The 22,272-nt window shown below is 40.6% G+C and overlaps 1 protein-coding gene across 1 annotated transcript in view; it reads left to right on the top strand.

The window, feature by feature from the left end:
- Positions 1-22,272, top strand: part of CDH23 (cadherin related 23) — a 671,672-nt gene that overhangs the window by 149,049 nt on the left and 500,351 nt on the right. The gene's annotated exons all lie outside the window — the stretch shown is intronic.

The following is a 22,272-nucleotide window of genomic DNA, read 5'->3' as shown; positions in this document are numbered from 1 at the left end:
GTGTAGGTTTCCTTATGCTGTGAAACCGGTTCTGTCTTGTTGACATCTGAACTCCGCGAGACCTGTAGGGTTACCCTGTAGTATTTAATACCAAGACTTCAGTTTCATATCTTTTAAGTCCTGTATGTGGCCTCGTGGGGCACCCATAGATCAGACTTATCAGACTTGTGTACAGTACCTTACACATGCTTGATCTGTTGAAGACGTGGGGGAATAGAGTCCACGTTTGGAGTTTTGCACGGTACAAAATCCTGCTTAAAGGTTAAAGGAACATGGAATCAGCGGTGTAACTAGAAATGGCTGGGCCCCATAGCAAACTTTCGATAACTGTAAGCGCTCGTCAGGAGTGCTTTCAGTTAAAGGGACATTTGCAGATCCCGGGAGGCCTGATCAGCCATCAGGTGCTGCAAATGATGACTGCTCAGGGGGCCGAGGGTATTGCAGGAGCAGGCCGTGGGGCCCCTTGATGTGGCGTTCCCCATAGCAGCTGCTATGGCTGCTACAGTGGTAGTAGTGCCCCTCTTCGGATAACCAAAGTACATGCACCAACACATCCATATGATATTTAAAAAAGAAAATCATCAGACCAGGCACTTATCTTCCAATACTTCATTGGTACAGCTTTGATGCTCACATGCCCATTGTATGTGCAGCGGTTAGGGTGAAGAAGATAATTTTCACAAAAAAGGAGAAAAAAAACACAAAGGCCAGATTTGTTGAAGCAGAATTCTGCTGTGCAATAAACTAAGCCTTTAAAGCCTGAAGAGGTGTGCTGCCTGCTCACGAAACAGCTGTTTCCCCCCATCGCCTGTATCTGCTGTACATTTTTAAATTAAAATAAAGAATGACATTTTAATGTACTACAGGAATGGTGAATTCTGTGATATTTTCTTTCACTAGAAATGTAACAGAAGATGTCCCACAGGGTTGTGAGCCTCCTTAAGGGGCATTTACATGTTCCATAACTATGGTCCATGCATAGACAATGTGCTATGGGCCACAATTCGGAACTCCCAGCATCATCATGATGCTGGGAGCTCTGAAACTGTTTAATGGGCAACTCCAGCTAAATGTTCTTTTCTTTCAAATCAACTGGTGTCAGAAAGTGCCAGAGATTTGTAATTTACTTCTATTAAAAAATCTCAAGACTTTCAGTGCTTATTAGCTGATGTATGTCATGGACACAGGCATGGATAGGTAGTACATACAGCAGCTGATAAGGACTGGAAGGCAAATTACAAATCTCTGGCTCTTTCTGACAACAGTTGATTTGAAAGAAAAAAAATGTCGCTTGAGTTGCCCTTTAAATCTTTGTGTACTGACACGCTGTGGATGTGACCCATCTTGGTTGTGATAAACCTACCAGACTCCATGCACTTTATTGTAAAAAAAGGTTTATTGATTTACTGAATCCTACAATAAGAAGTGCAGCAATGTGATCATTTTGAAACTGAAGCTTCACTTTAATTTGGAATAGGAATAACTGGCATAGGGCAGCTGTACAGATCTCATCATTGACCCAGCGTGCCAGGCTCTAATCACTTAGCTGTTTGTGCCAATTTAATTGCAGCCATTTTTGGTTCTTTTCAGCATTGATCACACAAGTGTGTTTTCTAAACAGACTGTCACTGTTGGCTATCTTGCTGCATGATGCTCTGCTCGTGGGACATCTCATTATCCTTCAGTAAATACATTTCTCACCATGGGCTTCCATGATGGGAATATCATCTTTAGGAATCATTTATTGGAATGGATACAGAACTCTCTCTTGCTATATTCTACAATTTGAATACATCAACTGAATGGTTTGGGGAAATAAAAGACGATTGCATAGTTATTTAAAAGGTTCTTCACCCTAACAGCATTTCTTGTTTGTAAAGGGGGTGAACAAACAATTCAATGTTATTTTTGTATTTGGTTGTCGGTCACTTTAAATGATTTTGTTGCACTTGAGACGCTGCAAAGAGGACGTTATGTGTTTTGAATTTAAACATATATATTTTGTATTTTGCTGCACTGTATTGTGTTGTTTTCTGTTTTAATTACTGTCCTGGGGTTAGAGATTGACTGGTTAGCAGATTGTAATATATTATATGATATGAGCTTCTGCTGAAGCAAGGGAGGCTGAGTGCATCATTAGCCTACAGGTAGCTATGGGAAGTCCACTGGGGTTTTCTGATATCATCAGCTCAGAATCGGTAATGTAGTAGGAATAGCGGTGGAGCGCTTAAACCTGGGAGACGCTGTGTTTGGGTCTGTTTTGGTAGCTGATAGGAAAATGTCTAGTCAGGGTGGATGGTGAGCAGCTACAGTGGACCTTGGCTATCTTGCACTGCAAGTGGCCTAGGAATTTATGTTTGTAAGGGTGGCCTAATGTACAAAGTCTGGATAGTACTACTACCATTGGGGTGGGCTTGGTAGACAGTAGAAGGGGGGGGGGGATAAAGCGAGGTACCTATGGGTTGCAAGATACATCTGACTAGTGAGTGCAACATTTGTGGAAAACTATATCTAGGTCCATATCCTTGAAGAATAGGACTACTTTTAAAAAGTTAATAATTCTTATTTTGTACCATGATACAAACACTTTCTTCATAGGTCTTTATTAAAAAATAATAATTAGGTTGTGTTCTATAGCTTCAGTGTTCTACAGCTACAGGAACTTCTAAGGTTATTAATCTGCACCAAGCAAAAAAACAAAGGCAGATAAGAAGCATGCCACAGAATTGCTTTTTATAACAGGCTTCACACACTGTCAATACACACTCAACATTTTGTTTAATAAAGACTTACTGTATGGAGAAGCTGTTTTTGTACTATAATAAGTTTAAAGCAATAATTAAAAAAAAAATCAAATGTGTCCATAGCCAGACAGGCACTTTTTAAGTGTGTGCCTAGGAGGTGGGTGAATCTAGAAAAATAGCAGACACTCACCATTCTGGGTCCCATACTGCTGACTGTATAATGGTAATCTGGTCCCCACTATGCAGGCACTTTTGGGTTTGAGGTTTTGACATCACAAGCCTGCTCAGTCAATCAGTAGTTTGTTACTTATTACAAAGTAAATATAATTTTCCCTGTGTCAAAGTCAAAGAGGGGATTACCACAGACCAGGCACAAAGAGGCAAAATATGTGCACCCGGTAGTGAGTTTTCTACAATTAACACCTGAACACAGATGTACAGTAAATTATAGTTCTAGACTACTCCAACTCTGAACTGGATTAGATGACTGCTGCTCCTGCATGGCAGCCTCAAATATGCTAGATTTATTCAGAGGTGTTCAGAGGCATGATAGAAATGAGTCTTTAGTTAAGACTGCAGTATACATAAGCTAGTCGGTGTAAAATATGCATTCTTTAGCTCTTTGCTACCCTGGCTTGGATATTTTGGGCCAGACAACTATGCCATAAAGTCCCAAATATTTGTGATTAGGTGGTCTTAAAAGAATGTTGACAGGATACATGAGATTATGTTTAGGGTTCACCATTAGAATATATAGTTATCTGTACACATCATCTGTGACACAAGTACAGTACAGATGTATATAATTTAATAATCCCTTTGGTGCAGAACAGAGACTTCACTCTATATCTTGAGATTTGTGTCAACAATTTCTAATGACTGACACCTCAGAGATCACAGTCGCCAGCTTATGCCAATGATCCAGGAGATTACGTTCTTTGAAAGAGTTATCTGTATCTTGATGCTAGCACACTTGTGGGTCAACCATGGAATATATTTCTAGAGAGCATGATTGATTACAGGTGTGTTTTATGGCATATTTGTCCTTGTAGAAATTACCTAGGTTTATTTGCCCTTACATATGAAAATATTTCTGTTTCTTTAAAGGGAATGTGTCATTAGAAAAGGACCTATAGCTTATACTAAGGCTATGTTAAACATATTTTCTTTGATAATTTTTTAAATTTTTTTGTTTTTAGTTTTACTATCTATCTATCTATCTATCTATCTATCTATCTATCTATCTATCTATCTATCACACTCGCCAAAAAAATAATATGAGCCTTCCTGCTTTGTCTGTGATAAAGAGGAGACTGCTGGGAAATTTTCCATACAATATTACTGTACAATTTAAAGGGGCCCCCATTAAATAGTGAAGATAGTACATGATATTCATAGCTCAGTCTCTGCCTTCTTTTGAAATAATTTCTGTGGAGGTCACAGAGCATGCCCAGGCACCTTTCCTCTTCATTTCAATGAGACACCTCCTGCCTATTGTTTCCAATTGTTGGCAATAACAGCTCAGAGAAAAGAACGGCTTCCATAATAATTAAAAATAAATAAACAAAAAAAGTGCACAAAATTCATTGTTTAAAAGGCCATAGCACTTGCATTTTTTCACCTACAGACCCACATGAGCCCTTATGAGGATGTCGGGATGGCTCCTCCACGACCTCGTTGCAGGGGGGGGGGGGCGATCCCCCCCACTAGACACCAGGGAAGGATACAAGCAGCCATTAAAATGCAGCTGTCAACTTTAATTGGGCGATCGGACCGTGCCCACTAATAGCCGTGGTCCCGGGCTACAGATAGCACCCAGCATCACGGCGGTTTAGACCCCTCTCTGAATGCCCCACCTGCATGAGGACATACAGTTACACCCTCATGTGGGAAGAGGTTAAATATATTATCTTAGTTACGTCTTTGTGTTAGCTCTATTGCTCTTTATGTATTATATTGGGACTGACAAATTCTGGCCATGAAGGTGTTAAATTTGGAGTCATTAGGAAAAATGCACTTAAGAATAATTCTGAAGGTTTCTTCTTTTATGGGTATGTGCATCTGTGTCAGTCTGTGAAATCAAGTTTTCTTTAGTAATTGAGCAGTAGAAAAGAAATGACTCTTTAATATGCTGTCTATAGCACCGTCTCACCATGAGCCTTTGATCTCCATTTTCCATTCTCAGAATATGGACAAGGGGGATTTCGTTATTACTTTCAGAATGTGCTGCTTTCAATTTGCTTGAACTCTCTTCAGGGTGTTAAAAAAAGCCTTATGCATTCCCCTTTGCTGTTTAGAACTTTTGCGCATAGGTGTTACACTGCAGTGTGACACAATGCTTAGTAAATAATGTAGTCAGCATACACACGTCTTACAGTACCTAGTCATACACCTTCATGTTAACCTGCCTTAATTGGAAGATTAATTAGGGAATACAATCTTTATGCTTTAATTTATGATGAGCAGTGTGATGAAGGATAAGGATGGTCGTCCCCTTTAGTTTATAGCAGTCAGCATGATATTAAAGGGGTTATCCGGATAACAAAAACAATATTCTAAATGATTTCCCTTCCCAATACCACCCTATGTATAATATGCATGTATAACCCATCTTGCACCCTTTGGCTATGTTTACACAATGTCCAAAAAAGGGGAAAAAAAGCATCAGTTTTTATTTAAAAATATGTCCGTTATTGCATCACTTTAAGTGGGTTGATAAAATGCATTAAAGTCTATGGTATAACGGACGTCTTTAACCCTTTAAGGACCGGGCTAACTTTCGTTTTTGCGTTTTCGTTTTTTCCTCCTTGTGCTTAAAAGGCCATAGCACTTGCATTTTTACACCTACAGACCCACATGAGCCCTTTTTTTTGCGTCACTAATTGTACTTCGCAATTAAAGGCTGAATTTTTCCATAAAATATGCTGCGAAACCAGAAAAAAATTATATACGCAGTGAAATTGAAAAAAAAAATTATTTTTCTTTGGGGGGGCTTCATTTTTACGCCGTGTGTCCTATGGAAAAACTTACTTGTTATATATGTTCCTAAAGTCATTACGATTAAAACGATATATAACATGTATAACTTTTATTGTATCTGATGGCCTATAAGAAATTAAAACCATTGTTAACAAATATATGTTCCTTAAAATCGCTCCATTCCCAGGCTTATAGCGCTTTTATCCTTTGGCCTATGAGGTGTCATTTTTTGCGCCATGATGTTTACTTTCTATCGGTACCTTGATTGCGCATATGCAACTTTTTGATCACTTTTTATTACAATTTTTCTGGATTTGATGCGACCGAAAATGAAAAATTTTGCACTTTGGGATTTTTTTGCGCTTACGCAATTTACCGTGTGAGATCAGTAATGTGATTAATTAATAGTTCGGGCGATTACGCACGCGGCGATAACAAACATGTTTGTTTATTTATTTATTTATTTATTTTTATTTGTAAAATGGGAAAAGGGGAGTGATTCAGACTTTTATTAGGGGAGGGGATTTTTTATAAATAAAAACACTTTTTTTTACTTTCACTTACAGTAATATGAAGCCCCCTGGGGGACTTCTATATACACAGAACTGATCTCCCATTGAGATCAATCCTGTGTATATAATAGAGCAATGATCCATCAGATCATGGCTCTATTATAATGGTCTGCTGCAGACCATCTAAATAGATTGCCGAGCCGGGATTAGCGTCGGAGCGACGCTGAGCCCCGGCCGTCTCAGTACAACGGATCTCCCCGCCGTGATCGCATCGCGGGGGGGAGATCCCCCACTAGACACCAGGGAGAGGGGCCACATTCACTGTTCAAATGCAGCTGTCAGCTTTGACAGTGGCATTTGAATGGTTAATTAGCCGGCCGCGGCGATCGGCCGCGACGGCTAATACACGCGGTCCCTGGCTGCACATAGCAACCGGGGACCGCGCGCTGCAGAGAGGGCTCACGCCGGGAGCCCTCTCTGTTTACCCTTAACGGCCGCATGACGGGTATACCCGTCATGCGGCGTTAAGAGGTTAAAAGACGCCTTTAAAGACTTCCGTCATTCAATGCAATGTATTAAAAAGACGTCCGTTTTTCCATAGACTTTAATGCATTTTTATTTAAGTCACTTAAAATGATGCAATAACGGACGACTTTTTAAACACAAAAAGCGGACGCCTTTTTCCTTATTTGGATGTTGTGTGAACATAGCCTTTCCCTGTTTTTTCTCATTATCTTCTTTGGATGTGTAAAATCCTCTACTCCACGTCCACTCAGACCATGCTGAGCTCCTTCTTCACCCTCCCTTTGTAGTTACAGGACAAGTTATCTAATCTATCAAGGCCTATTTAGCTGTCTATTGACTTGGTAACCGGCCCCCAGGAGAATCATCTGAATCTGAATCATCTCCATGCACCTGTGCTGCTTCCGTATACTTCCATGTGTCTCTGAGCCTAGGTTTCTCTAATATAAAACTTTATAGTTGTATCTCTGCTTGCTGTCAGTGAATGCAGGTATGTGTATCTGTCTTAGTGTCTCAGCTCTATGTATTGTAAGTGTTACAGATGTTCTTAGAGTCTGGATGGAGCTAGAATGTTTTCAATCAGCCGGCAAGCACAGATCTAACCCTACACTACACCCCCCAGTAAACAGATGCCCGTTAGGCAGCACATAATTACACTATGTGTGCATCAGCTCTGCTACATCATCAGCTAGTATGAAATACATACTTGAGTGATGTGATGCAAAATCAGTGAAGAAACGGTCCTGTGTTTACTGTGCAATAGTAATGACAGCAGTGGGCAGGAAAGAAAGCTAAGGAGGAAAGTACGCAAATGGACCATTATGGGAAATGTAGTTTTCTATCTTGGTTATAGATGGCTTTTAGAAAAACATGTATCACAGGAATGGCAGCAGCTAGAAAGACAGGAGATGGCTCAACACTGTCAACACCTCAGGTAGGGCCCTGGTGCTCACAGATTATCTTTAAGGGTACAAACCCACTTGACGTATTTGCTGCGTGAATCAGTCTTAAAAATAAGCAGGCAAAACGCAGGTTGGCTTTATACAATTGTTCTGTGTTAAAATACGCAATTGCGTATTTTTGAAGCGTGAAGCTACATGCGTTTTTCGCACAGATGCTTTGCTAACAACAAGCTTCACGCTTCAAAAATACGCAATTGTGTATTTTAACGCAGAACAATCGTATAAAGCCAACCTGCGTTTTGCCTGCTTATTTTTAAGACTGATTCACGCAGCAAATACGTCAAGTGGGTTTGTACCCTAAAGAGGACCAATCACCTAAAAATCACTATCCCTATTATCAAAGGAAATCTCTCCCTAAGTCTATCTAAGAAGATACAGACTGCCTGTGCAGTCTGTATCTTATCCCTTTACCCAATTCTCTTGCTTGCTGAACGAAGGCCGGGCGCCGCCATCTTGATGACGTCACTTTGCGTTTCACCGCTGGAACGCAAGTGACGTATTCAAGATGGCGTCGCCCGGCCTTCCAGCACCGAACAAGAGGATCAGGTAAAGTATAAGCTACAGACTGTAAAGGCAGTCTATTTATGAAGATACAGACTGCCTTTGCAGTCTGTATCTTATACTTTACCTGTTCCTCTTGTTTGCTGCAGCAAGGCCGGCGCCGCCATCTTGATTACGTCGCTTGCGTTCCACCACTGGAACGCAAGTGACGTATTCAAGATGGCGGCGCCCGGCCTTCCAGCACCGAACAAGAGGATCAGGTAAAGTATAAGCTACAGACTGTAAAGGCAGTCTATTTATGAAGATACAGACTGCCTTTGCAGTCTGTATCTTATACTTTACCTGTTCCTCTTGTTTGCTGCAGCAAGGCCGGCGCCGCCATCTTGATTACGTCGCTTGCGTTCCACCGCTGGAACGCAAGTGACGTATTCAAGATGGCGGCGCCCGGCATCAGACTGCAACGGACAAGAGGATCAGGTAAAGTATAAGATACAGACTGCAAAGGCAGTCTGTATCTTCATAAATAGACAAAATGAAGATACAGACTGCTGTTGCAGTCTGTATCTTATACTATACCTGTTCCTCCTGTTCGGGCCGGCCGCCGCCATCTTGATTACGCTACTTGCGTTCCACCACTGGAACGCAAATGACGTAATCAAGATGGCGGCGGCCGGCATTGCTGCCGCTGTGGATGACGGGAGCTTCCTGTCTCGAGCCGGCTCTTTTGAAAAGAGCCGGCGTGAGACAGTGAATTGAAAAGTGAAAAAAACAAAAACGCGGCCGAAAAAATAAATAAAAGTATTTACAAATGTTAATAAAATAAATAATTACATTGAATTAGAAAATAAAATTTTTTTAAATTTCTTCCGTGATTGGTTCTCTTTAAAGCAACAGTTATTACTATTTAGGTACAGTACTTAATAGTTAGGCATAAAGAAATCAAGAATATACATACAACAGAAAAAAAAATTTTGTCTGTTCCTAGGGACACTGACAAAAAAAAATAAATAAATCAGAAATATCATTCAGAAATCCAATTTTTGGCAGACTACAAAACATGTGAATGCTGTTTAACTTTAAAGGCCCTTTTAGATGGGCTGACATAATAACAATGACAGATCTTAGTGATCAGCATTTGTTTACACAGGTCAATGTCAGGGTGAATGTAGCAGGTACATTGCCTTATTATTATTTTACCTTAGCCGCTTGGCACCGACATGGGGGCGTGTTTTTTTTTTTCTTTTGCTGTCCGGTTCCCAAACTCAGCGCTGTTCTTTCCCTAAGCCCCAGCCCAGAGCACTGAGGTGGGCCCGCTGCCTCCCTGTGTGAGAATATCCCCTCCCATCCGTGACGAGATTCTATTGATTGTAATGGAACTGCGTCAAAAAATGGAGGTAGTTTTGTTAGACTGGGGGGGGGGGGAGGGGGGGCTTGTCAGGCCTGCTCCCAGTGCTCCAAGCCGGAATCGGTGCTTGGGAAAAGACCGGTGCCAAGTGCGGGAATCAGGCAGTGTTCAAAAAAAGAGCCAAGCCACTTGGATCCATGTGCTGGCACCAAGCACCTAAGGTAAAAAAAAGCCATGTACCTTGGTACATTTACTTTAAGTGGCTGAACTATTTCCTTGTTTATTGGCTGATCCCAGGCCCTTTTTAACAGACTGATTAGTACGAAGGACATCTGCTGCTATTTTTCTGTACCCCAGTTCCTAGTAATGGCCATTTACCCAAAAATTGGCCCACATAGAAGGGACTTAAAATAAACCATATTTTAAAAGATACTTAAACTAGTACATAATATTAATTAAACACAATGTTTAATTTACCTAATTGTCCGAAAGAAACACTGTGCATAATTTGGTTCTTCAGGGTTGGCCCTTTGTAGCATGTACATTGTAAGTTCATCATAGGAGACACTGAGTGGTGTTGTGCTAGGAGAACACAATCACACAGACTGACCTCATTAACTTTCCTTGGATTCACTTCATGCTAATCTCTGTCATCCTGACTGGCATTTGGTTTGCTGTAATAGAGTTTTATAGCTTTTCAATTTGTTCATGTGTTTGCTGCTCTCTTTCCCTGCACTGTTGCTGTTATTTGGGTGCCCAGGCATGTACAGTGTTCAACTGACCTTCACACTTCCTATTCAGTGACTGCTGAGCAAGCTTTATACTCCAAGGATGTTAAAGAGAACCAATCACCAGAGGGTTTTTATTTTTTTATGTATTTTCATTTAATTACTAATTAAATAATGATTTTTTTCCTAAATATCATTAATTATTTGTGTGCCTGCATTTCATATCTATATATGATCTTTATGGGCTTGCACCAGCTCTTTTCGAGAGAGTCAGTGTAATCATGAAATTTCCCAGAATGCAAAGGGGCGGGATGGGATCCCATGATCCTTTGGCCGCTGCTCTGCTTTTACTTAGTGATCTTGCAGAGCAGCGAGCACAGAGCAGAGACCTGATCTCTGCTCTATTTAGCAATATTTACTATATTGGGCTGGGTTCACACTACGTATATTTCAGTCAGTATTGTGGTCCTCATATTGCAACCAAAACCAGAAGTGGATTGAAAACACAGAAAGTCTCTGTTCACACAATGTTGAAACAGATATTTGCTGTTATTTTAAAACAACGGCTGTTGTATTGAAATAATGGCAGTTATTTACCGTTATATGGCGGCCATCCACTCATTTTCAACATTGTGTGGACAGATCCTTTCTGTGTTTTTAATCCACTCCTGGTTTTGGTTGCAATATGAGGACCACAATACTGACTGAAATATACGTAGTGTGAATCCAGCCTTGTATTGTAATCTTTATTTCCTGTCTGCCAGAGCCCAGAGGAGTTGGCTCCTGGCGGGGGGAGGATGGAGAAAAAAGTGTGCTCCAGGTGGGGGGAGGATGGAAAGAGGAGTATGATTACGGCTATAGTAGGGTGGAGTCTGTTCCTGGTGCAGGGAGCGTGAAGATAGGAGTGTAATCCTGGCGAGGGGAGGGTGGTGAAGAAAATGTGCTTCCTGCAGGGAGAGGTTGGGGAGAGGGGTGTGATTCCAGTGGTAGTAGGCTGGAGAGAGGAGTGTGATCCTGGTGGGAGGGGGGGGGGGGGGGAGGGGGGCTGGAGATAGGAGTGTGATTCCTGTGAGGGGAGAGTGAAAAGGACAGTGTGATATTGACAGAGTGGAAGTCTTAGAGGGAGAGACAGCAGCAAGGCACCAGCAAGGGCCTGCCAGCACTCAAGCACAAGGAAGCGCAATGCCAGAAGAGGAGGGATCCTGGCTATGGGACGCACTGCTGGAACATAGTGGAACTGGAGTGCTGTGACACTACATTCACCTTGCTCGGAGACCAGGCCGCAGTCATCCTGCCACCCCTGCCTTCTCCAATAAAGATTGACAGAGTGGCTCTTGTTCTGTCAGTTGAGTCAGTTATTCTGTCCTCTGCTTTCCTGACGCCTGCATTGTTAGCTTTTCATGGTGTGCAGTGACATCAGCTTTCTTCAGCACATGCACCAATGCTTACATACTAAACCCTAGAGTTAAAAATCTGACAGGCAGCGCTAAAGAAAGAGGAGATCTCGCTCTAGTGTTCACCTGTCGGTGTCGGCGCATGTGCTGTACAGTATAATGCTGGTGTTGCTGGACTCCATAAAGATCAAGCACAGGCGTGTCAGGAAAGCATATTTTCAACTGACCCAAGAATAGTCACCCTCAAATTGATTTGCCAGAGTCAATATAGACAATGCATAAGGGCCAAGCACACGCCTATTTTTCCACTAAACAGGAAGTCTGAGTGTGTAGGTAAATATCTGATTGCCTCTCATATGTATTTCCAAGTACAATTCTAATCTCATTGTATGCCCTGGGTCTCATGGTCAAAGTGGCGTTCATTCAAATGCTGTATTTTATTGGCAGAAAAAGTAAAGTACCACTGGACATCTAAGTTAATTACCCTGACTTTTTTATTTTATTTTATTTTTATTTTTTTTAAACATTGTCACATACAGTATTTACACTGTACAGTAAGCACTGTAATATTGGTTTGAGAAAGAAAAAATAGAAAAGCATCCAATCTGCTTAACAAAAATGGCAAAAAAGTGGGGGAATCAAAGTTGCACCTTTTTTAGACATTTGCTTTGTGCAAGGTTGTGTGCATTTTTTACATTTTGCACCACTCATGAAACTTTCAAAACACTTCGTAGTGTAGTGAACCGTATATTAAATCTGGTATATGAAACATCTGTCTCACTAAATCTTCTCCTTTCTGCTTGGTGAATGCTCTCTGGCTGCTCAGACATTGCATGTAATATATTAGCCAAATATAGCATAAATACAAGGCCACCACTATTACATGTAAAACCACTAAATTGGTGTAAGTGGATGAAAGCCGTAATGCTACCTCAATATAGCTAAACTATACCACCAAAAAAACAAAATTGAGTTGTGTAGCAATAATTTTATTCAGATAATATTAAAATACAAAAAAACAAGAGAAAAAAAATAAATCAACACAATAAAAACATGGTGGCAATCCTGGAGAGATATCACATGTTACATAATTATGCAGCAGCAATTCATTATAAAGAACACTGGGACCGGATATAAAGTGCTAAGTGCAGCGCGCCGGGTTGGTGGCGTCCTGGAGAGCGAGCTGACTTTGTGATTCACTGGTAATATGAGCGGTTCATATATGGGGTGGGAAGGGTCCTTACAGTAGATACAGGGGTTGGTTCACCATGTGACAGCTCTGCACTTAGCACTTTATACCTGGTCGCAGTGTTTTTTATGGCTGCTGCATAATTATGAAACGTGATATCTCTCCAGGATTGACACCATTTCTTTATAGTGTTGATTCATTTTTTTCTCTTGGTTTTTTTTTTGTATTTTAATATTATCTGAATAAAATTAACTCAATTTTGTTTTTTTTGGTGGCATTGTATGTAATATGTTTATTAACATGCTGCAAAAAGAAAAAAAATCCATTTTTTAAATAGATGTTATTGGTTTAGGGGGAGACTCAATCATTTGTAGATTTTAGTAGTCTCCACTGAGAAGGTGACAAACTCCTATAATAAAACCTGACACTGCTTCTTCAAATTTACATTTTAATACATAGAATGTGCAGACATAACCGTGTTTTATATAGTGTGGTGGAGATTCTATTCTACTGGGTAGCAAAACAAAGGGTCATCAAATCTCCTCTGGGGACATGAAGACCTCCTCCTTCTCCGAGGTTTTATTTTTCTAAATGTAATTAAAATTCAGATACTGTTTTAATGATAATTGTGCTCTTAATAGTGCTGGTTAGAGCCTGTTCTGCAGTATAGTCTTTGGGGGCTCATAGAGTTCTATTGCTGTGTGTCTGGGCCATGCATATGAAACAGGCACTAGTCTGATGTCTTAGCTCTGCACTGGTAGAATTTAATAAATGTATATTCTGTATTAACATCTCTTTAGGAAATCTCAAGCCCTATCTGTGTGGAAGGTATATGGTAACACCATAAATTAAGTTATCAGATAGCTATCAAAAGTGTCAGAATATTTCTAATCAATTAAAAAAACAAACCTATTTCTAAAAATCAATTAAATTGTGGACATTTGAAAAAGAAGACCTTGTAAAATGTGTTCTTTATAGCAGTGCTCTAAATACCTATGGCTATAATTTCTAATATGATATTTATTTGAGCATTGAACTGAGACATTAAGCGTCAACTCTATCAAAAGTTTTGCTATAACCGATTTCCATTAACAAGTTATTAGGTTTTCTCTAATAGAAGCTGTAGGCACAGATAACTTTAGCTTTAGTGTTTTTGTATATCCATGCAGGGGTGTGACAATAGGGTCTACAAAGGTATTAGTTACACCCCTGGGGGAGCTCAAAGGCTCCTCTACCACAAATTGGCATCTGCTATTTGTGGGATTTAAGCGTGGATTGTGCACTTGGGGCCCAAAAGCTTGATGTTACACCTCGAAGGTGAGGCAGATATCAGAAATAATAGAGCTTGATAAGGTGAATAAATTTATTTACAACCACATATGCAACTCTAGCTATTTGTGTTAATATATTGCTATATGATGGCATTCACCTCTCAAATTCTCAGCACATAGAACAGTTTTGAGTAATATTAAGTAATAATAATTTTAAAGGTAACCAATCACCGGAAAAAAAGCATATAGAGCTTTTGAAATGCACACAGCACACTTGCCACAAGTGTTTTCATAGCCTCCGTGCCTCCCTCGTGTAAGCCGCAAAGTAACTTTATAAAACTGACGCCCTGTATGCTAATTACCTGAGGTAGTCATCTGGGCGGTGTGCGGCTAGCAGGTAGTCACGGTCCCCTGGGCGTTCTTCTGCTGTAATCACGCCCCTCTGGGTGTGATTCAAATGGCAGAGTAGCTGTGGCATCACTCGGGAGCGCACCGTGCCCGAGGTCGGCGTGCTTACGTACTGATGCCGGACGCCGCCGCGCATGCGCAGTGCAGCCGCTTCTAATCCGGCTGGACTGCGCCTGTGCAGAATAGCCTCGAACTCCGGCTCACAGGCTATTCGAGGCTATTCTGCACAGGCGCAGTACAGGGGCGTGATTACAGCAGAAGAACGCCCAGGGGACCGTGACTACCTGCTAGCCGCACACTGCCCAGATGACTACCTCAGGTAATTAGCATACAGGGCGCCAGTTTTATAAAGTTACTTTGCGGCTTACACGGGGGAGGCAAAGAGGCTATGGAAACACGTGTGGCAAATGTGCTGTGTGCTCTAACAGTACATTTCAAAAGCTTTATATGCGTTTTTCCGGTGATTGGTTCCCTTTAACCCCTAGACGACCCTGGACGTAGGGTTACGTCATGGAAGTCTGTCCCCAGACGACCCATGAGGTAACCTTACGTCATGGGTGTTATTCCCGCTATGAAGCGCGCTCCGGAGCAGAGCGCGCTTCATAGGAGGTGGGGGCCGGCTGCAGTGAGCAGCCGGGACCTCACCGGTAATGACACGCTGCAGCGATCGCGCTGCCGCGTGTCATTAACCCCTTAAACGCCGCGATCGCAGCGCGACCGCAGCGTTTAAGTGTAAGTGACAGGGGGAGTCCCCTGTCACTTACCGATCGGGACCCCCGCAGTGTGACTGCTGGGGTCCCGATCGTTGAAACGAACTGCTGGAGGTCTCTTACCTGCCTCCATGCGGTCCGATCGGCGATCTGCTACACTGAGCCTGCACAGGCAGGCTCAATGAGCAGAGCGCCGATAACACTGATCAATGCTATGCCTATGGCACAGCATTCATCAGTGTATAAATCAAAGTAATGTATGTACAAGTCCCCCAAAGGGACTTCAAAAGTGTAAAAAAAAAAAAAGTTCAAAACACTAACACACTACCCCAAAACCCCTCCCCCAATAAAAGTCTAAATCACCCCCCTTTCCCATTATATAAATAAAACATATAAAAATGAATAAATAGATAAACATATAATATACCGTAGCGTGCGTAATTGTCCGATCTATTAAAATATAATAAGCGTCATTGCGACCGGTAAACCGGGTACACGAAAAGAGGGGAAAAAGTGCGCAGATTACCGATTTTATGTTACATTATATATTTTAAAAAATCAATAAAAAGTGATCAAAACGTCCGATCTTCACAAATATGGTATTAATAAAAACTAGAGATCATGGCAGAAAAAATAAAACCGTTATAAGCGTCACAATAGGCCCATTTTATTAATATTTAATTGCCAAAAAAAAGGATTTCATAAAAAAAAATATATATAACATTAGAGAATCTGTTTAACCTGCATATGGTTGTGTTCTGACTGACCTATAGAATAATAGTGTCATGTCGCTGTTACCATATAGTGCATTACGTAGACACAGGAACCCCCCAAACGTTACCATATTGCATTCTTTCTTACGATTTCACCTATTTATATCTTCATAAATAATATATTTGGAATTCCATCATACATGTTATGGTAAAATGAATGACGCCATTACAAAGTACAACTATTCCTGTAAAAAACAAGCACTTACATGGCTTGTAGATAGAAAACTGAGAGTGCTAGAGCTCTTAGAAGGGGAGGAGGGAAAAACGAAAGCACTAAGATCAAAATTTGCGCGGTCCACTGGGTCATTTTGGGCCTGGTCCTCAAAGGGTTAAGTAAGTAAGATGCAATGTTTACAATATACAATTCCTAAAACATTCACGCTAGGGGCAAGGTGCGTGCTTTACAACACATTTTAAATGTTTATTGGAAGAAAAAAAAAGCTGTGAAAGGCTATACATTCTTTTGAAGGTATATTTTTTTAAATGCTTCCTTCATACATAATATAGAGCAAAATATATGTTCTCTGTAGGCCTTTATTAAAAAATGTTGCCAACTTTCTCTTCCATAGATGCCTAATGCTGACTGCAGAGTTTTGTACATAGGCGAATCCATCAGAAAAGCAGTCTGTCAGATCTGTCTCCAATCTTAGCCTCTCTTCTCCTGAACAAACTTCTAAGTTAATCTTTTCACATATTTTCAGATTTAGTGTTAATCCTTATCTGCTCAGACAGCAGCTTATCCTTACAAGTCACCTGAAACTGTAGGTTCTCTTTAAAGCGACTCTGTACCCACAATCTGCCCCCATCCCCCAAACCACTTGTACCATCTGATAGCTGCTTTTAATCCAAGATGTGTCCTTGGGCCCGTTAGGCAGGTGATCCATTATTGTCCTAAAAAAACAACATGAAAACCTACAGCTCTGTGTCAAATTGGTGTGGCCTAGAGTGTATATGCTCTAGGTTTGTGATACCTCTTTATCCCTCCTCCCCATCATCATTAGGAATTCTCCAGGCAGGATTTCTCCTAATCACCACTTGTCTGAACACTGCACAGGTGCCCTAACGATCTAACAGTGTCCAAGTGTTGAAAAAGAGAAATCCTTCTAGGGGCATTCCTAATGATGAAGAGGGCGGGGAGGAGAGGCAGTGCAGGCCTAGAGCACAGACACTCTAGGCCACAACAATTTGACACTGTGCTGCAAGTTTAAAAGTTGTTTTTTAGGACAATAACTGCATCACCTGCTGAACTCACCCCAGGACACATGTTGGATTAATACCAGACATCTGACGGTACAAGTGATTTGGGGGAGAGGGGGGCAGATTGTGAGTACAGAGTCGCTTTAACTCCATCAGGATGCAGGCATTTTACAATTTGGTAATTTCATTTATATCTTCTTGCATTCTAAAAGCTAGAATTTTTGGGAATTTCCCAACTACAGACCCATATGAAGACACAAATTGTACTTTGTACTTGTACATTTTCCAATTTACCACAAAATGTATGGCAAAATGGGGGTGGGGGGGTGGGGTATCTGAAGTGAATTATTATTATTTTTTTTTTCATTTGGGAGAGTCTTTATGCAGTGCACTTTATGTCATCTGTAGTTGATTAATCAGTGAGATTACAAGGATACACAATTTATATAGCTTTTGGTTTATTTTACTAGCTGTAAAAAAGTAAACTTTTTTTAATTAAAATTGTTCTATTCCAACTTATAACTTTATTTATTTGTATATGGATGTACAGTATGAAAGCTCAGAAGCTCATTATTTTGTGCCATGATATGTAGTTTTTTTTTTTTTTGTACCACAAGTGCAAAGATGTAACTTTGTAATCACTTTCCATTACATTTTATTTTTAATTTGATGTGACCAAAGATTGCGATGATGCCAAATATGTTTATATTTATTTTTGTTTACAATTTGGAAAATGAGAGAGGGGGTGACTTGAACTTTTAATAGGGGAAAGCTTTTTTTTGTAATATATATTTTTTAAGTCCCCCAGGGGTCTACTGCTATTGCATAACATTGATTAGTTAGATTGGTGCACTGCTGCTAAAGTCTGCTTCAGGCAATCAATAGGTATGTCACAATTGCTTTGCAGCGGTGCCGATCAGACACATCAGTAAGCCATTTAAATGCCACAATCACTATTGATTACAGTATTTAAATAGTTAAATGATTAAAGGGATGGAGACTGAGCTTAAAGACTTGATTTTACAGATCTCGCTGTAAAAAGGACACTGCAGTCAGAACTATACAGTATGTGGAAATTAGGAGAATGTATAGGAAAAAATGGAACAACATTTTTAATAAAGATAAAATGGTAGAAATGAAATCCCGAACTCACTGGGTCTATGAAGACAGGCAAATAGCAGGGAGGGCATGGGATAGTGTGCTCAGCGTTTCTCTGGCAGCAACAGCCGTTTCAGGCTATTCCAGCCTATCTTCTGCCCTAATAGTATGCCCCCTGCGAATGGAAGGGGTGTGAAATAGGGATGGGGTAGGTGCACATGACATTATTAACATTAAAACAAATACAATTGTATAAAATACAAAAATCTAACAAAAAGAAGCTTAGATCGTTTATTTCATTCAAACCTAGCGATTCGGTCGCCTCTAGACCAGTTATCCGGTTATCCCTTCTCAAGAGCAATGGGTGGCGGTCAATCGCTCCCCTCTGTGGGTTAACCCTTTTTGGGTCCAAGAAACTTTATACCTCTAGTATCCCCACCATGATGCTCGCTGATATGCTTAATCAGAGAGGTGCCCCCCTTTCCTGTTCTTACGAAGTATATGTGCTCCTTGTACCTTTGCCAGAGAGGGCGCTTGGTCTTACCGATATAAACCCGCATACATGGACAGACTATCGCATACACAACATAGGCTGTCTTGCAGGTTTTAAAATTGGTAATAAAAAACTCCTTGCCGCCCAGGCGCCTAGGCTTTACTCATAAAATGCTGACAGTAGTTACATTTTTATTAGGACCTGTGTACAAAAGTGTTTTGTTTTTACCATAAAAGGTGCAATGGAAAAATAAAATAAAAACTTTTTTTGAGTGTGTCCATATTTCTGAAAGGTCATATGTTATGAACAATACTGACTCTCACACACAATCTATAGAAATGATGGCAGGAAACGCTGCAGGGGAGGATGTTGACGTTTTTTTCCTCCAAAGCTCCTGGCACTCTTAATAAAACTGCAATTAAACTTTTGGTTTTAGATTTGCACAAATTTCATTACTATCAAGCTATGCATTGACCTGGCTACATTAGTAGTGGCAGCTTTTGATGAGTGCCCCCCTCATTTTAATGTGCAATTAAATGCTGGATGCCTATTATTTTTAACTTGACACCTGACAAGGAAACACAATGTTCTTCAGCCATTTTATCACTTGATCTGTTTCTTGTCACTTGTCAGCTACATCTAATGGTGACATTGTTACATTTTCCATTGCTTTACAGGTTTTAATGAATCACCTCTCTGCTGCATTCCATAGTTGATGTAAAGCGATTGCCCCTCCCTCCATTTTTCTATCGTTTTCAACAATGAATAAGCCGTAGATTTAGGGATTTATAATAATTTGTGTTCTGCCAGCAACCTGTAATTACTGCGTACAAGGGGAAAAAGTAAAAGTTTGATCCTCCTCACCAAAGTATGTTCTTACCCATGGTACTTAATGATCTTAAGTGGTTGCCTGGCGTCCATTTATTAAAATCAATCATTTAGTTGGACCAGATAATGTTTCTGAGTGATTTTACTTATGCTGTAATCACCAGGTCTAATTTCCTTGAAATAGACAAGCACAAAACTAACCCCCATAGTCAGCCCATGTATTCATAATAAATTGTCCAATTTGTACGCATTTCATTTCCTTTGACAATTTAAGATGTTTTCATTATGAAGCAGCATTATCAAACTCTCAGATTCCACAAGAGCAAGTGAAATGAAAACATAGTGCAAATGAATTCTTGAATATTAAAGCAGAGTAGCGATTTTAATGTCATCTTAAAAATAAATGAATACTGACTCCTTTTTTTTGCAGATCTACTCTGTACAAACATTCCTCCTATGGAAGTGTAATGGGGAACAACCTGACACCCCTGCAGTTATGTCACAGACACCTTTCGGAGTAAACAGGAGCATTTATTTTTCTCATGCAGAAATACAGCTGATTTCTGTAAGGTCCATTTCACGCATCCGTGTATTCTGTCCGGATTTGCAGACAGAATGCAGACCCATTCATTTCTATGGCTCCTTGCATTGTGTTGTCAACGCAACTGCAGACCCTTTGCGGACATTTGAGAAATGCACATCCGTAGTCTTGTCCGTAACTGCGGGTCCACAGCTGCCGAGAGGGCTACGCGTGTGTGAATTTGGTCTTACTGTTCAACAAGAAATTTAAAGGTTTTTTTCGGAGAGTAATGATTTTTTAAATTTAATATATTGCTTTAAAGGAGAAGTCCTGCAAAAATGTTTATTAAAGTATTGTATTGCCCCCCAAAAGTTATACAAATCACCAATATACACTTACTACAGGAAATGCTTATAAAGTGCTTTTTTCTCTGCACTTACTACTGCATCAAGGCTTCACTTCCTGGATAAAATGGTGATGTCACGACCCGACTCCCAGAGCTTTGCGGGCTGTGGCTGCTGGAGAGGATGATGACTGAGGGACACAGGGCACTGGAGGGACACTGAGCATTTCCGTGCCATCATCCTCTCCAGCAGCCACAGCCCGCACAGCTCTGGGAGTCGGGTCATGACTCAAGGAAGTAAAGCCATGATGCAGCAGTAAATGCAGGAAGAAAGTATTTTATGTGCATTTCCAGTAATAAGTGTATATTGGTGATTTGTATAACTTTAGGGGGGCAATACAATACTTTTATAAAAATTTTCTCCAGACTTCTCCTTTAGTTAGGTTATATTACCTTGTTATATAGCGTCATTAAAATAAATGCATAAAATTTTATTTATACATTATTTTACATTGAGTGGCAGCAGTATGGGCAATACCCCAGTTAGCAAATAAAGAAAGATGAAAAGTCTTAAAAACACTTGTCACACTCTCTTTAAACATTTAATTGCCAATGACCCAGTACTGTAAAGGCCTGCAAGTTACAATGGAAAGTTTTGGAGGATTATATTAATCTAGCATGGAAAGAGCACTCTTAAGCATAGTGGTAGTTGCTAGTGGCTAGCGCCTATGATTCTGAATTGTTTGAAGTGGAAAGTCCAGGTGCAGCCAACAATTATGACTGAATGACAAGCACTAGTCATGGCCGCTAGTGCTGTATGAGGACCCTGAATCAGATTCAGATCATGATGTATAAATAGATTTGCGTCTAAATTCTGTTGTCTCTTCTAAGACATTTTTTATAAACACAACATCTAAACGACCTACAAAAAATTAAAAGGGTGTAGAAAAATGTTAAAGGACATGAAAAAGTGTATTTAAAGGAGAACTTCGTCCAAAAGCATTTTTAAATATATTATTAGTTATGGAAAGTTAGACAAATTCGTAATGTACATTAATTATGGGAAATGCACATTTACTGCTATTTCCCTTAATTTAGTAGATCATAGAGAGTTCAAATTCTCAGAAATTCTGTGACGTCACGAATCAGGGTGTAATTCCAATGGAGTGTCCAGCAGGGGGCGCACTATATATAGAATTCAATGTGCCCCTGCTGGACACTCCATTGGAATCAATGGCTGTCTATGGAACAGGTGAGTCTGCACGTATAACACGACATGGAGAGAAAGGACATCACATCCCATCTATGGCTGATATTAATGCCCCTAGGCCTATTTTAAAATTCAACACCAGGGTGTCTGTATATAATTTGATCAAACCATAATAGCCCCATGTACCACGTGCAGGTCCCCTGGTTCACACTGGTCCCTACGCTAACTTCACACCGTGTCGGTCAGTGACCGCCAACCCTGCAAAGCGTGCACATGCAGGGAAGGAGCACATGCAGGAGCAACCCCAATGTCACAGGACCAAACCCAAAATGCCCCACCAGAACCCGGCCAGCACCACCAGCAGGGAAGTCTGCACGTATATGCATTGTACTACTCCACCATCATCTGCTCTTAGTATGAGCAGATGATGGGGGAGTAGTACCAGGGACATCCCCAATCCCCCCCGCTTCCGCCACATATGCTATGGTACTACTTCCCTATCATCTGCTCATACTATGAGCAGATGATGGGGAAGTAGTACCAGG

This window comes from Dendropsophus ebraccatus, chromosome 8 (genome assembly GCF_027789765.1).
Source record: "Dendropsophus ebraccatus isolate aDenEbr1 chromosome 8, aDenEbr1.pat, whole genome shotgun sequence".
Classification (NCBI taxonomy): domain Eukaryota; kingdom Metazoa; phylum Chordata; class Amphibia; order Anura; family Hylidae; genus Dendropsophus; species Dendropsophus ebraccatus.
The sequence above is the reverse complement of the archived record's forward strand: the minus strand, read 5'-3'. Positions and strand labels throughout refer to the sequence as shown.